The 13,679-nt window shown below is 36.1% G+C and overlaps 1 protein-coding gene across 21 annotated transcripts in view; it reads left to right on the top strand.

The window, feature by feature from the left end:
- Positions 1-13,679, top strand: part of ZBTB20 (zinc finger and BTB domain containing 20) — a 1,022,251-nt gene that overhangs the window by 833,664 nt on the left and 174,908 nt on the right. For all 21 annotated transcript variants that reach the window (XM_031963653.1, XM_031963649.1, XM_031963663.1 and 18 more), the window contains one exon: positions 3,146-3,198. The gene's annotated coding sequence lies outside the window, so the exon portion shown is untranslated. The remainder of the gene's footprint in view (positions 1-3,145; positions 3,199-13,679) is intronic.

The raw sequence follows: 13,679 nt of genomic DNA, 5'->3' as shown, positions 1-13,679 counted from the left end.
GATACAACTGAACAATAAATGTTTAATATATTAAATCATGATAGTTTTCTAGTCCTTTGGGTGATACTGGTGGTTTAGAACTTAATATGCTTCATGCAAATATTTTTAGTTTTTTGTGAAACTCATAGATTCTTAGGATTCTAGATGAAAAAGACTTGAAGACATATAAGGTGCATATCACTTAGGAGAAAAGGGCACATATCAATAAAATAACAATTTGACCTGTAGAAAAATAAATCTATGTAGATTAATACTCGTTCTCAAAATTGCATACTAGATTGTAATTCAATCAAGGAGTAGGGGTCTTCTGACATTTATGAACATTTATGAATAGTATAAGAACTCTGAGATTAAATTTTAGGCTTACTATTCAATTTGGGATCATGTATTATTGTTATTCATTAATATATAAAGACAACAATTATATCTAGTAAAATCTCCAATTTAATTTGGCTGTAATTTGTCTTAGTGGCATATACCCACTGTGATCTTTCTCTCCATATCAGGTTCATATCACTCATGACTTTTGTCATTTTAAGTCCAGAAAGAATAATATTCTGCATTCTAGCCTTCGGATATGCTAGGTCAACTTAGGAACAATTTATCCTGTTACAGCTTGACAACATTTGTACCTTAACTATGAATTATTCACTTTTTTTAATATAAGATCATTAAAATTTGAAATGAAGAATTATTGTTATTTTACATGTTAAGCACCACAAAATACCAATAGCACTAAACATGGATAATGGTAACTCTCATCTATGTTAAAGAGAATTATTGCATTTTTGATGGAAGACTTAAATTAGCCAATCTGAATTTTACTTTCCCTTCAGGGGAGGAAACAACAAGCTTGTAGTGGAGTAGAAAACTATACTTAAGCAAAACCTAAGTCATTTTAAAGACCAACCTCTTTTACATTATAAAATATGAGACTTGGCTGGGATCATCAGCATTGTGTAATTTTGCTGCTTTTTCTAACTAGGAGATAGAGACCCTGTGAGATAAAATGATTCGTCCAGAGTTATAAAGAAAAGAAGGAAAAGAGAGAAATAATTACCCCCTGTGCGTCATATATGCCCTAGCTATCTTATTGAAAGAGCATATTAAACTAATTTTTGGAAACATTTTGGAAATATTTTCACAGATAGACATTGGTTCCCACTTCACAATTCATTCATGAATATGATTTTAAAATTCTATTTTAATGGTATATTATTTTTTCCAGTGAAAGATGATTTTCAATATTCATTTTTGCAAGGGTTTGAGTTCCAATTCTTTGTCTTCCTACTTCTCCCTCCCCAAGACAGAAACCCATCTGATATAGTTTATATATGTGTAAACATTTTAAACATATTTCCATGAGTCAAGTTGGGAAAGAAAAATCAGAACAAAAGGGGAAAACCACAAGAAAGAAAAAAACAAAACCAAAAAAAGATTTAAATATAATGCTGCAATCTGCATTCAGTCTCTATAGTTCTTTCTCTGAATAAGGATTGCATTTTCCACCCAAAGTCTATTTATTGGAAGTGTCTCAGATTATTGTATTTTTAAGAACTAAATCTATTATAGTTTATCATTACACAGTTTTGCTGTTATTGTGCACAATGTTTTCCTGGTTCTGATTGTTTAAATCAGCAATGGTTCATAGAAGTCTTTCTAGTCTTTTCTGAAATCATTTCTTATATAACAGTAGTGTTCCATTACATTCATATGCCATAACGTATTCAGCCAATTCCTAATTGATGGGCATGAATTCAATATGAATATTCTTTTAAAGGCCTTAGTCTCCTGTGGGAATTGGTCATGTGACATTTATTATAAATTATATTGGAACATTTGTCTAGGGGATTCTTATTGCTATTGATGGAAAACTCATTCAGCAAGTTTTCTAAGAAGTACTTTCTTCTGGGTTGTCCATTCCCCCGAGGAGTCCTATTGTTCTTCTTTTAAATGAATCCTTTTGCTTAAATTCTCCTAAAATAGCTTCATGACAGAACTTCTGAAATAGATAGCTCTCTGATTGTTTTTAGCTCCCTTGATTAGTTTCCTAAAGTCCCTTAATTACATCCTTTTAAGGAATAGGCTAACAAGAATTAATGACCAAGTTAGCCTTAAGGTTGACTGATGATATACTTGAAAGAAACGAAGAGGTTAAAAAACAAAACAAAACAAAACAAAAAAAAAAACCTCTCCTCCTCTCCCCCCAAGTTAGCTAGGTAACATTTACATGGCACTTTATACTTTACAATGTGTTTTATAAATGTTATTATTCATAGCACTCCTTGGGGGTAAATACTATTATTATCCCATTTTTTTAAATGAAGAAACCAAAGCTAGGAGAGATGACATGACTTGTCCACCATCACAGTTTGTTAATGTCTGAAGCTGGATTTTAACTCAGGTCTTCCTGATTCCAGATCCATGAGTCCATCCACTGCATCATCTAGCTGACTCTTTTTTGATACCTGAAATTCCACCATTAAATTTTTATTTATTTGAATTAAGCATTTCCTTCTTTCTTTTAAAAACATAAAACATTGCTGTATAAAGGAACACATAGAGTTTTTGACTTTGATATGTATCATTTTCAGATCAGTAGGAGGCAAAGGAAAGCCTCTCTGTTTGAGAAGTTTGGTAGCCTGAGGAAGGAAGGATACACACAGGGTGAAAAAAAATTGCTGAAGAGAACTTTCCTATACTACAATTATTCTTGGAACTACTGTTTTCGTCTAGGTTTCTGCATAGTTCACCTAATCTTAGAAAAGACAATTAATCAAGGTTTGATCCATATCAAGGTTTGATGCTTTCTCTTTCTTTGTCTAATCAATTAATCGTGAATGACATGGTGATGCTTTCTCATGTTTTAAATCATACTTTTGATAGAGATCAGAGTATCAAAATCCACATAGAAATGACGATACTCTCTATGACAATGAGTGCCCTGTCAGTCACCATAGCAGGAGGCCTGCCCCTTTGGAAACTCCTTCCCGGAAGCAGCATTCTCTATTCTCTTTGTGTTGCAGGTGACAAACTACTTGGACTCCTACTGTTTGACCAGATTCCCTACTGGAGCCAAGCTTGCTTTTCCCTCATATCATTTACTTTATTTTTAATGGTTTCATTTTTGCTTTTGTTTTCTCAGCTCAGCAGTCAATCCCTGATCTGTCCCTGAAAGGTGTTCTCCCCTCCTCTTCTGTAAGTAAATCTGTTTTATCACTTTTCAGGGAAAAGTCTGATTTGAAAAATGATCATTCATTTTCATAATGCTTATTAGTTGACTTAGCTGCAGGTATATAACATAATACTGGGTCTATTTTTCATTTTCTTTACTTTTGGAGATGACATCATTGATCAACATTACTGTGTCATGAGTCTAGTTGGGAAGACTACTTCCATTTTGTCTTTTGGGATGATAGCAATGGCTGTTTACAAAACTTGTTGCTATTTGGGAATGCAGTTGATATTGCTCAGAAACTGACACCAGTTTTGATTTTTGACCTGCTAAACCAATTGATCAACAGTATTCACTGGGCCCCACTGAAGTGCTAAGCACTCTGTTCAGCATTCATTAATTAATTTCAGGCCAAAGTTTACAACTCTTTCCCTCGGGCTTCTTAATATCTATCAGCAGTTGATATAATAAATATTAAAAATATACTTTTATGCTAAAGCATAAAGCCCCCTAAAACTCCTAAAGACTGTGTTTCATATTTACAGTAAGTAGTTTCACTCTATGTCTGTCTCTGCCCGTCTGCCTATCTCTGCCTATCTGTGTCTTCTCTGTGTCTCTCTCTCCTACACATACACACACACACATGCATACATACACACACACAAATTGGATTTTAAGAAAGCATTTCTATAATTTATGCCCCAACCTAACCAACCCTCAATAGGACTCTGCTGATTTTCATTTTTAGCTGTCTGAACAGTCAGAGTCACTCTAAGGTCATTGGTAGGAGCATTGGAACCCCAGGAATCCTACCATTCAGCTATAAACCATAGCCCCTGGGTAAAAAAGTCTTCCTGCTGGTGATGACACCCACTCAGCTAAACCTGCTGGGTTAAGCGACAGTAGGCATTCTTCTGACTGTGTATCTCAGTCTCCTGTGGCCACTCTCCCTGGTCCACAACAATAAAAAGCTTTATTCCATTCCCAGCCCTGTGGTATTCCTTATGCTGTAGCCATTTGTACAGAAAGAAGGTCCTTCTGGCCTTTTCTGTAAATGTTCCTTGCAGATTCATGCAGGCAGAAAGAGAGAAGTAGAAGTCTCCAAAGAATATGAAGTGGGTGAAGCCTAATCTGACATTTATTTGACTGAGAAAGGAGATTGATTAAAGTCCCATAAGACTTGTGCCATGTATTATGCATTTATGCAGCAGAGGTGGTTCCTACCTGCCCCTGACGAGTCTTGTTATTCTCACTGGTATTGCTGATAGAGAGGATCTGTTAATTATTTGGAGGTGTACAAGTGTATGTTTACAGTTAACACAGGGTGCTTCAGCTTTGCTCCCTTTGCATTACCTAGTGCTGCATATTGCTTCTATTCTGACTGGCAAATCATTTTTTGTCACCGCTCTTTTATAGAAAAACAGTTCACATAATAGCTTTATGTTAGACAAGACATTAATCCTCCCATCGCTAGGCATGAGTCAGCAAGGTGCTCTCCTGGCTGCACTGCCCTGGTTAATTATGTCATCGGGGCTCAAGGGCAGCCTCACATACATGAGCCATCAACGCCGGGGCCTGGAGACGTGTAACCAAAAGGACAAAATCGAGCAGAATTTTGGAGGGAAAATGTAATTGAAAGATGTATTCTGAAATTTTTCCTATCAGTTTCTTGTGGAAGCAGTCCTGAAGCCAGATAGAACTTACCTTCCAAGAATGTGTGAAGGGGAGTAGGAAGGAAAATGAGGAAGGAAGAGCAAAATAGCCTATTGAGAGCTTACAGCTTCCCCCATCCCTCATCCCCTTCCCCAAGGTAGGTTTGCTGATCATTTAGATAGTTCCAGAGCACAAGTCTGTGCCTTTTTCAGTGGGGTAAATATAATTCAGATGTTCTTTTGGGTTTTGATAGCACTACTGTACACAAGTGCCCTATATAAATGTCTGATAACTGCAATGATATCACCCCAGTGCCTCATCCAAAACAGAAGAAAAGACCTTGGGAACTGGTCAGAAAAATTAGACTCTTAAGTATTCCTAACTTGCCTTTCATTCACAATAAGATAACATCAGCTCCTTTTGCTGCTTCACTCTTCTTTGAATGAGCCCTCTATCCTAGGCACCCATGCTAGGCATTGCATTTAGACTAGGATCCAATTCCAGATTTTGACCCTGACTTTCAATTAGGCCTGACTATATGCTGAATTCTCCAGGTACTTTTTCTCTTCCATTGCTCTGATCCCAAGTGAAATTTCCTTTGTCCTTCTTTTTTAGCCATAGACAAAGAAAAGACAACTCTGTAACCACAGTAGCTTTTCAGCTCTTAAAGATTTATAAACCACTTTGCATATATTAGCTCTTATGGTCCTCAGTACATCCCTTTGAGGATGAGGATGAGGATGATGAAAAAAGCTCATGTGTATATAGCAATTTACAGTTTAAAAGTATTGCCCATAAAAAATACCATGAATTAATTCAGGCATTATTTCCCTCACTTTACAGATGAGAAAAGTTAACACTCAGATAGGTAAAGCAGCTCACTTGCTGGTGTCTAACAAGTGTCAGACCTAGAATTCAAACCCAAGTGTCCTCACTTCCCAACTAACTGCTGGTGTACTCTTCCTATTTAAGTCTTTGGTATTGTATTTATGGATGTACATGTATGCATATATACATGCATTTATTGATGCAGTATTGATGAATACTGTATATATTTATATATATATATATATATATATATATATATATATACACTTATTCTCTTCCCAATTAGGATATAAACATATTATGAACAGGATTTATTTCTTTTAGGATACTTGTACTCCCCGAACCTAGCGTAAAACCTGGTACTTGTTGATTGATTGTTCAAATAGTGAAAAAAGAATGCTAGACATTGAGACAGATGAAACCTGGATTCTAATCCTACCTACCTCTTATGTCAACTTAACTGAGTGACCATGAGTAAGCTACTTCATTTCCTCAGCCTCAGTTTTCTTTCCTTCAAAACAAGAATACCAATACATGATATATCTATATAGGTCATAAAGGATTTGTCATGAGAATCCAATGAGACAATATATAAAGTGCTTTGCACAACTTAAAGCACTATATAAATGTCAGTTATTATTATTCTACTATACTATGCTGCCAAATCTCTTTCCAGTCATGCTGCCCTGAAGCAGATGATATGGACATCCAGTTTGTGCAACCCCTTTCCTTTCTATGTGTGGGATATCTGTAATGCAGATTTTTTTATTTGGCTCTGATCTTCACTTTTCAGGACAAAGAAAGTCATATGGCATTATTCTTAAGTGAAGATATGAAAAAGAATGATTCCCCATTATGGTGGGATTCTCTATTACATACACACACACACACACACACACACACACACACCAGTTCCCAGTTTCACCTAGCATGTGTTCTTTCCTCCTACTATCACCTCTATCAATAACAAAGCCAGTGACAACAGGCAACTATAACTTAGACTATTGTAATTACTGTTGCTACAGTATTTTCAGGCCTCTGGCTCTCTTTCTTTCAGTGTCAAGTGCTTGTAACAAGTTCCCCAAAACTTAGACAGCTCTTCTCTCTTGCTATACTGCTGTTGGTTTGACTTGGTTTGTTTACTTCATCCATCTCTTTTGTAGTAATGTGTATTCAATGCCTTGTGAATATGTTACTCAGCTAAATATTATTCAAAAAGTTACAGCCTTTATCCTTTAAGACAGAGATAGAAAGCTCAATAGAAATGGGGGTCATTAAACCATACATAAAGATCCCTGTGGTGGGAGATGAAACTGATATTAACTTAGAAAAACATATCTTAACATTATCTGCATTCTTATGTATATTATTTTGTTAAATATTTCCCAAATACATTTTAATCTAGTGTGACCCACAGAACTAGGCCTCACGTTTGATGCATTTGCTGTCAGAGATGAACTGATGCTATGTCCCGTGACTTCCTAATCAGAGTGGACATTATGACATGAGTGTCTCAGATCCTGAGTTGTTAGTCTTCCTAAAAGGTGAATGTTTGTTGCATGATGGAAGATTGTAACATTTGGACCAGAATGGAATCAGAGAAAAAAGAGTACCCCCCCCCCGCCCATCTTTTTTCTTGCTCTTAAACAGCAGCACCAGCAGCAGCAGCCATCTTTATTCATATGTAATGGAGCATAATCTCTTAATATTGTTCCCCTACAGTCAATTACTCCCTAAATTTCCCACAATTTCCCCATTGCTGTCTTTTTTCAGAGCAAAAGTTCCACACCAGCAAACTGACTCTCAACTTGTATACAGTCATGAATTGATGAAAATTCAAAAATATTCCTTTCTTCTCACTCTATCAGGGTTCATCATAAATGTGCTTTTCTTAAGTTCACTTTAAGCTGACAAGATGATGTTAAGAAAATTCTCAATAGCTTATGCCACATTTACCATATTCTCTTTTGCATGTGTATGTTTTGGGAATGGGGGGAGGGAAGTTAGTATGTATTTTTTTTGAAGGAACCATTCCTTGGCTCTCTAAAAATGAACTTAGTAGATGAACAAGAGGACTAGTAGGAACCTAATGTAGACGTAGGTTCTCCTAGTGACCCTAGTGCAGTTACATAGCCTGATAATCAGATGGTCAATTATATGTTTGTCAAAACACAGTGGGCTAAATTCCAGGCCGCCAGCTTTGGTGGCCCAGCTTCTGCCAACCAAATGTCATCTGGGAACACGCAACACTGGGCACTGTGAAAGAGTTTGAAATAGACCATGCTGAAGCCAACCCACTGCCAGTCTTACAACACCAATATGGCATGCACAGCCGGGCCCCATATTTCTGAGCTGAGGAATTCACTGTACCAGACACATGGGGTCAGATGGGTTTATGGTTTCTAGGCCAGCATTTCCTGCTTTGAATATTGTGATTTACTCCTCAATAATTTCTAAGGAGTTTTTTTCAATGTTCTATCTCTGTGGATACCACTCTGGTCATGATGGTTAAGAGAATCTTGTAAGCATCACTTAAGAGAAAAAAATAAATAAATTTGCCCTGACAATGTCAATGATTCTAATAAAGGAATTCTGACTCAGTAGAGTACATTAAAAGGTCTATAGCTTTTAAAATATCAGGAACCACCTTGGCAGCTTGCAAAAAGCAGAAGGGCTTTACTTATTTTATAAAATCATTTGCATATACCTGCATAAATAAGACTTCCACCTGTATTTTTATTCATTTAAGTTGAATAAAATAAATTCTGTCATCTTTAAAATGTTCATTGCCATTCACTGCCCAAGCATCATTCTTTTTGCTCCATATCTTCAATTTTTAATGTGACTATAGTTCTAAAATTTTTTCAAGTCTGATTTACCTACCCTGATATCACTTCTTACAGCCTCCCTATCTACCAGGCAGCAGTGCTCCATAAACTACAGAAGACAAATGGAATGGAAGGGATAGAAAAAAGACAGCATCATTGAAAGGAGACATAGAGATAAAGTAGATCCATATTCTACACAGACAACTGTACATTAACAGACAAACACCCTTTTCTCTCTGTTTACCCTATATAATTACTATCAGTCTTCTTCACTCTGACTCGAGTTGCTGAGCATTATTGGAGAAAGTCATGAAGCTGTTTGACTGAGTACACTACGGATTAATGCTGTGTACTCTCAACTGGGCTCTGGTGGCTGTACAACAATCTTTTAATTCACCTCTTAATAAGTCCCTATCACATTTCCCAAAGTACACGAAAACCCCTAATCTACACCCCAACACCCTTTTTTTTTCATCAGAAAATCATAAATACTATTTTACAAAAACGATTGAGGTCACCTGACATGAACTTCCTCAGCTTTCCTCTTCTACTAAAATTAACCTATTTTCTTCTTTCTCTAGTCTCTAGAGAGAAAGAGGTGACCCTTTCCCATGCCAAGGCAAACCCTTATTATTTCAATCCATCCTGTCTCCCTATAATCTTTTTCCATCAATCAGTCATAATCTGTACCAATTTTTTTGAAAGAGAAAAAAAAATGATGCTTCAATCTATACTCTGAGTTTATCACTTCTCTATCTGAAAGTGACTAGCATGTTTTGCCATAAGTCCTTTAGAACTGTTGTTGGATTGGGTCGATTGGAGTAATTAAATCTTCCAAAGTTTTTTATCTTTACAATATTGCTAATGTTGTATAAATTGTTCTTCTGGTTCTTCCCACTCTTCTTTGCATTAGTTCCTAGATTTGTCTGAAACCTTCTCCTTCCAAATTTCTTTTACATACAATAGTATTTCATCAACTTTCATCATATACCTATCTCAACAAGTTCAGCCATCCACCAAATGATGAGTATCCCTTCAATTTCCAATTTGCTTTTATACAAAAGGCCACATAACTGTTTTTTGTACAAGCGGATTCTTTTCCTTTTCTTTGAGTATATATATTTGAGTAGATATAATCCTCTTTGTAGTACTAGGATTACAAAGCCCTAGTAGCAGTATATTTTTATTTTGAATTTCCCATTCTCTTCTGGCTCCTTCACTACCTAATAATATTCTCAGATTCTACTATCCTAAATATACATCATATCTTAATTATATATTAAATATATAAATTTGTTATATGTCAAATTATATATTATGTGTTTAAACATGTGTGTGTGTGTGTGTGTGTGTGTGTGTGTGTGTGTGTGTGTGTGTGGATAGATAGATAGATAGATAGATATACAATTTAAGATGGGAGTTGCCTATGTTCATGGTCACAAAAGTAGTATGAAGGCTAGGATTTGAACCTGATCCTCTGATTCAAATGCATTTTTTTTTCTGAGGCTATTGAGGTTAAGTGACTTGCCCGGGTCACACAGCTAAGAAGTGTTAAATGTTTGAGACCAGATTTGAACTCAGGTCCTCCTGAGTTTAGGGCTGATGCTCTATCCACTGCACCACCTACCTACCCCAATCCAATTGTTTTTTACTGTGCCACTCTGTATCAAGTCCAAAGATTAGAAAAATGAGGGCATTCTGTTCAGAACATGTTAAAGACATGATAACTTAGTCTCTATTCTCTGCTACCTCTTGCCAAATTATGATCATTTAGGAACATTTTGGCTCTCTATTTTGCATGGCTAATATTGGTGGCATGTGAATTTTTACTTTAGTTTCCCTTAAATTAGAAGATAATATTTTTAAAAATACAACAGCTAGCACTGAGCTGAAGCAGAGAACTGAGTACAGAGAACAGTCTACAGATAATCAGCTCTGTAGTCAAAAAAATAAATTACCCTTTGAAATTTCTCTGTGCTAGGTAGATACCCTGTGGAACACAAGTCATAAAGGATGAAAAGACATAATGAGGTTGTGGTGTGTACATATCTGCTCTGAGGGACCAGCAGAATGACCTAAGAGGAAAATCTAAGGACCTTCTGCTCTAGCTTAACCTATCCACTACCATTGTGCCAGTGGATACTTGAGAAAGCAGCAGGAGCAGGCTTTAGGAAATCCTTTTCCTAACTTGTTCAGTTTCTATTTCCCAGTTTCCATCAAGCACTAGATTCTCACTCTCAGGTAGATGCTAACCCTTATCTTCATCTCCATCTCTTTCTGAGGTAACCAACAGTCTCACTTTTACTATGACCCTAGAACCCACTATTTCCTTTCCAAATATCCACTAAGTGGCCATTAGCCTAGCCATTGCCTTCCAATGTTTACTAGGTCCTGTCATCTGTCTTGATGTGTAATCCTAAGGACTATCTGGCTTTAATTTGCCCTGAAACTGACCCTACCATCTGTATTGTCTCCCCTAATTATAATGTGAACTACTTGAGATAAAGGATTTTTTTATTTTTCTATGTCTCCACCTCTTAGCAGAGTGGCACATGGTAAGCATCTTATAAATGCTTTCCTCTTTAATTCCATTGGTAACATCACATATTCCTTGAGTATTAAAGCATACTAACTTCTGTGTAGGGCATAACTGCACAGTTTTAGGAGTATAAAACAAGTTTTATATGTGTATATGTATATTATATATATGTATATATATGTACATATATACATATACACATACATATTTGCTTATTATGTATATATGTAAACACACAAATAAGTTTAATCTGTGTTATTAACATTTTCTCCATCACTTTCTTAAAACTAGACAATCAACAAAATAATAAATCAAGCCCTGATTTGTAACACTTTACCCATTTCTGAGATATAAATGTTCATACTGAAAATTTAACCATCGACTCTCATGAACTGTTTTAAGGCAGCTACGGTACATCCCTAGTTGGAAGCCTTCCCCGTTTTCCCTGACATCTCAAAGACTCCAGTGGAGCATTCTAGTTCATCACCTATCCTTCCTCACCTCATGACCAGCCGATGTCTTCTTCCTATCATTCATTTATTTAATGACATCTTTTACTCTTGTTCTTCTTGAAAGTTCTTATTTAACTACATGTTGTAGATGACTCACTATGTACCTATTACCTTCATTTTTACTTCTTCAGAGACTGTTGTATTATGATTTTTCCTATGAATATATAAAATATCAATATAATTTTATTGCAAAACAATTAAAGCTACCTATCTAAAAGTAGAATGAATTGCCCCGAGTAGTAATTCCCTCTCATCAGAGATCTTCAAGAAGAGACTAGATGATCATTTAAGGATTTATAGAGGAGATTCTTACTCAGAAATTCAAATTATATGAAGTTCTATTCAGATCATTTGAGGTTCCTTCCACTTTTTGAAAACGCAAAGTTCCCTTCTGTCCTACTAGCATCTGCCAACTGAATAATCTCATATGACACACCACAGAATTATGTACCCCCATTTCGTAAGTTCAAAAGATATTATAGAAAAGTAAGATAGATCCAGAGGGGAAAAGATATTCCTTAAGTCCAAACGAGCAAGAACACTACATTCCAATTTAGATTTGTTCTTAACATTTTAAACTGATGGGGCATTATCTTCATTTACTGAATATCTTTCATTTTGCAGTATTCTCTTTGGTATATTTTAGTAGGAGATTACTTCACTCAACACTGGAACTCAAGCACATTATAAACCTGACAGTCAGTGAACTACCCTGTTGTATAGTTGTTTAAGACATTCTCAAACTTAAGGAAGTTGAAGTAGTCAATTGATGTTCTCTAGCTAGAATTTATCCAGAAAGCAAATAATCTTTATTTCCTAAGAAATTTGCTTGTTACATCCTTTATCTCATTTTTTTATTTCAAAGGCAATATTTTCAAAAGTTTTCCTGGGCTACCATTTAAGTACCATTCTAAGATTTTAGGTCTTTACTCACTACTGACTCTCAAACCCAGCCCTCCGTTTTAGTGCAGTCAGAAATTAAGCACAAATCAGTATGCTTGCAGGGTCACTATTATATCAGTTTGGTACTGAGACTTGTGTGACATGTTGTCCCCATTTGGGAAAAAAAAACAAGCATAAAAAAATCAAACTAAGGTTTCATTCACATGAAGAAGAGAAAAATGATGTCTGAGCTCTGCCATCAGATTCCACAATCAGTGAATTATTGGGAAGGAAAAAAATATATATCCTCTGACAACATTGCCTGATCCATGTCTCGAGGGCAGAATTGACACAATTCTTCTACCAAATGTAGATAGAGATTTCTGGATGTTCTCATAAATAAAGTGCTAGAGGCCATGCCATCAATGTCCTCTACCTTTTCCTCTGTCTTTCTGACTCCTATGTGTATTATGATACACTTAATGAAATGGAGTATTTTTAGCAACTTCAGGGAATGTAAGAGATATTAGAGAAGTAGAAATGCCACAATGACAGAAACAACCACAGCCCCTACTTTAAAAATTGTGACAGGAGGGCTTTGATGCATCTGAAGGATATCAAGCATTTGCATCCTGTGAGCAGCATTTTCCCAGAGACCTGTAGTAGGATAGAAATCTCATGGCAAATACATGCTTTCAGGCAGAGCGGTTCATATGGTAGCAGTAAAATGAGTCATTTGCAAAGAATCAGGGAGAGAATAGGCCCAAGGCAGTCTTCTCTTCACTTTAGTGAAGAGGAGGAGAAAATTTTAATCCCACAAAGAAGTCAAGCCAAAAAGGAAAGTAATATCTGCCATAAATCCTAGAACACTGTCCAGGAAGGGAGATGACCAGGGAGAAGAGAAGCTAAAGAGTATGGGGATCATCCTTAAGACTGACAAGAACTATGGAGAATGGCTGGTCTAGCCCTATTAGAAGGATATCTATTCTCCACTGGAGCTATCAAACACCCATGAGAATGTGGTTATGAACCACATTTTTAGTACCACCAATGGTATTGTTATGAACCAAAGCATCCTGCTAAGTGCACCAAATGTTCAGAGTGCCCCACTTTCTTAATGATGCTCTTGGAAAACTTCTCATTTTATACACCTGTCTCTGGATTATACACTTCATTCAAAAAGGCCAAGTGGGGACACAGTAATGATGATTAACAGTGGGTTTTAATTAACCTCTGCGAGTATTTCTCATATTCCTTCTTTC

The sequence above is a fragment of the Sarcophilus harrisii genome, chromosome 3, assembly GCF_902635505.1.
Source record: "Sarcophilus harrisii chromosome 3, mSarHar1.11, whole genome shotgun sequence".
Classification (NCBI taxonomy): Eukaryota; Metazoa; Chordata; class Mammalia; order Dasyuromorphia; family Dasyuridae; genus Sarcophilus; species Sarcophilus harrisii.
Note: the sequence above shows the minus strand (reverse complement) of the source record. Positions and strands in the feature narration are given on the sequence as shown.